Raw genomic sequence first — 4066 nt, forward strand, 5'->3', positions numbered from 1 at the left:
GGGGGGGTCTCTCTTGAGACCCTTCTAGTTTTTGGAAATCTAGTCTACTGCTGCTTGAGCTTCTTGGCAGGTCATCAGTAACAACTAGAAGCAGGTAATAGATTACTAGGGATGCCAGCGGCATTTAAGCAGGACAGTTTTTTACTGGCCCTAGCTGCTAATTGCCAGCAGTGCTCCACAGATCCCAAAACATCCCTTTTAGCCTGTTTCCTAATGCACCTGTAGGGGAGCCAACTGGACTTCTCTCCTGGTTAGTTCAGCTCTTTAAACGCTTTCTGTCCAAAAGGAATAATTTCAGTTGTACCTTAGATTTCTGGTATTAGGATTGAATGTCACAGCCTTCATTCAAAGGGCCTATAAACCCTTCCAGTTCTTTCCCCAAGGCTGTCCTACTAGCGCTTCAAATTCCCAGGTGTCTTTAATTTGAGAAGTAACCTTCTGGGAATAGCATCAGGCCATGGCTGTGCCCTCTCCCCTACGTAAACACAATATTTCACTCTCTACCCAGCAGTTACAAACCCCTTCACCACCAATACCTGATTATTTAGTTTGGTGATGGTGGTGGTGGTAGTGGTGGCAGTGGCCAGCAGGAGCAAGGGCCCCTCCCACATACACAGAAGTATTTCATTTCTCCCAAATGAAGGCTCTGACCCTGACCTCTTAACACTGTCTCCAGGGAGGAACATACACAAAGCAGTTAATTAGGCAGCCTGGAAAAAATATAGAAAGAAAGAGATATTTATTGATTAACAGAAGTTGTGTTTTTAAAAGTGTTTATTTTTGGCAATGAAGAGCACAACATAATCTCAAAAAAGTTAAAAGAAGAAAACAGAAAGAAAAGAAGACACAAATAAATGGAAAGACTTCCCACATTCATGGATTAGAAGACATTGTTCAGATGTCCACACCATCCAAAGTCTACACATTTAATGCAATTCCTATTAAAGTCCTAGTGACACTTTTTGCAGAAATTGACAAAACAATTCTAAAAATTGTACAGAAGTACAAATGACCCCAAAGTAGTCTAAACAATCTTGACAAAAAGAGCAAAACAGGAGGCCTCAAACTTTTTAACTTTAAAACATATTACAAAGCTATAGTCATCAAAAGACCATGGTACTGGAATAAAGATAGACATATAGGCTAATGGAACAATACTGAGAGTCCAGAAATAAACCCACACATATACAGTCAAATGATCTTTGACAGGATGCCAAGGGCACACGATGGGAAAAGGATAGTATCAAAAAATTGGTGCTGGAAAAATTAGATATTCACATGCAAAAAGAATAAATTTGGATCCTTATTTTATACCATACACAAAAATCAACTCAAAATAGATTAAAGACTTAAACATAAGACATGAATTTATAAAACTCCAAGAAGGCAACATAGGGTAAAATCTTCATAACATTTGTCTTGGCAATTAATTCTTGGATATGACATCAAAAGCACAAGTAAGAAAAGCAAAAATAGACAAATGGATTTACATCAAATGAAAAAGCCAGAAACTAAAAATCTTCTGCATAGTGAAGGAAATAATCAACTGAATACAAAACCAACCTACAGAATGAGAGAAAATATTTGTAAACCATATATCTGACAGTGGGTTAATATAAAAATATACAAGAAACTCAATAGCAGAAAATAAAAATAAAAATAACTATCTTCAAAGAAGAGATACAAATGACCAACAGGCATATGAAAAGACATTCTTCACTAATCATTAGAGAAATGCAAATCAAAACCACACTGAGGTATCATCTCACACTCATTATGATGGTCATTATAAAAAATTAAAAATTAAAAAAATAAAATAAAGTGTTGGCAAGGATGTGGAAAAATTTGAACCGTGTGCACTACTGGTGAGAATGTAAAATGATGTTGCCACTATAAAAAAAAACAGCATAGAGATTGATAGAAAAATTAAAAATAAAAACTACCATTTGATCCAGCAATCCCACTTCTGGGCATTTATCCAAAAGAGCTGAAATCAAAACATGGAAGATATTTGCCCTTCCATGTTCATTGCAGCATTATTCACAATAGATAAGAATTAGAAACAACTGGTCGGCGCGGTGGCTTATGCCTATAATCCCAGCACTTTGGGAGGCCGAGGCGGGCGGATCACGAGGTCAGGAGATTGAGACCATCTTGGCTAACATGGTGAAACCCCGTCTCTACTAAAAATAAAAATAAAAAATTAGCCGAGCGCGGTGGCAGGCAGGTGCCTGTAATCCCAGCTACTCCAGAGGCAGAGGCAGGAGAATGGCGTGAACCCAGGACGGGGAGCTTGCAGTGAGCCGAGATCGCGCTACTGAACTCCAGCCTGGGAGACAGAGCGAGATTCCGTCTCAAAAAAAGAAAAAAAAAAAGAAAAGAATTAGAAACAACCTAAAAGTTTATCAGCAATATGTATGGATAAAGAAAATATAGTATGTATTTATACAATAGAATATTATTCAACCATAAAAAGAAGAAAATTCTGTTACATAGATATATCTTGAGGACATTATGCCAAGTGAAATACGCCAGTACAAGAAAAATAGTACATGATTCCACTATATGAAGTATCTAAAATAGTCAAACTCATGGAAATATAGAGTAAAATTATGGTTTCTAGATGCTAGGAAGAGGGATAAATGGGAAAATTGCTATTCCGTGAGCGTAAAGTTTTAATCATACAAGAGGGAAAATTTTCACAGATCTGCTCTACAACATTATGCTTATAGTTAACAATGCTGTACCATACATCGAAAATTTAAGAGGAAAGATCTTACGTGTTTTTTACCACAATAAAAAAATTTTGTAACATTCACAGAAAAAAATTTTTTTTTACTTTATTTGTACATATGATAGAACCTTTTGATCTATAGCTCAAAGGCAAAAAGTAATCATTCCAAATTAAATTATCTTGGTTAATATGGCTGTTTACAATAGGGAATATGGCTCATCACACTCCAACTGAAAAATAAAGACTTTCTAATCTCAATAGCCTGGCCTCTAAAAGAATATAAAATTATAAACGCAAACTTTCAACTCCCAAGTGAAGCATGAAATTCCAGAGCCACTGTATATTGAGAGTGGGGAGAAGTGTATGCTTAAAGGTATGATTCATATTTTATATTTTATCTCCCTGGAGGAACAGCGTCTTTCCTCTAAGAGAGAGGCATCACACTGTAAACCATAATACAATGGCAATCAAAGGGACATCCACAGATAACCATGTTCATTACATTGCCTTTAATTGCTTCAGCCTAAAAGACAGCAGCCCAAAAGTATAGATCCATGACAGATCATTGTACTTAAACAGTCAAATATGTATCCTTCATATTTTAAAATATAGCCACTGGCCCACCAAATAGGAGTCCTACTGTCCACTTCTCTCACACTGCCTTCTACGCAGTATAAAACCTTTCATCTTGACATAATTAGAAGAATCTTCCAACCAAGTAAAACTATGACTTGCTCACATGCCTACTTTTCCCACGTGACCATGGCAAAATCAGATATTGTCAAATAACTGGAGGACCTCAATTCACCATAGAATTTTCATAAAATGGTTAAGAGGTAGGAGCCTATGGTTCATGGAGGAAATTTGGGAAGAACTCTTGCTCGGGCTAATAAAAAATACAGTTCATTCATTCATCTCCATGAAGACAGGAAAACTATGGCATCCTGATGTTCACTATATCAATGGTCTTTAACTGTTCAGTAAAAATTTTTCAAATGAAGGAATGTCCAAAGTTGTCTGGATTCAGTCTGTAAAAGAGTAATTAAGCTTTTGCTTTTGTTTAATGTACATGCCTTGACAGTATATTAAAATGCTTAATGAAGCAGCTTTTTTATGGTCACAGAGTCTTTGTGATATTTAACATTATGAAATCTACATATTCAGAGCCACCTCTAGTCTATAAAATTAAAGTATTTACATATAATTTAATCACTTATGTTTTCTTCATAAAAGGCATTATTTAAGAGATGGCAACTAAATCAGAGAATTCTGGACAATTGCTTTTATTGATAATTTTATCCAAATGATGAAGTTCATAGTTACACAATGTTA

Source organism: Pongo abelii, chromosome 22 (genome assembly GCF_028885655.2).
Source record: "Pongo abelii isolate AG06213 chromosome 22, NHGRI_mPonAbe1-v2.0_pri, whole genome shotgun sequence".
In the NCBI taxonomy this organism is placed as follows: domain Eukaryota; kingdom Metazoa; phylum Chordata; class Mammalia; order Primates; family Hominidae; genus Pongo; species Pongo abelii.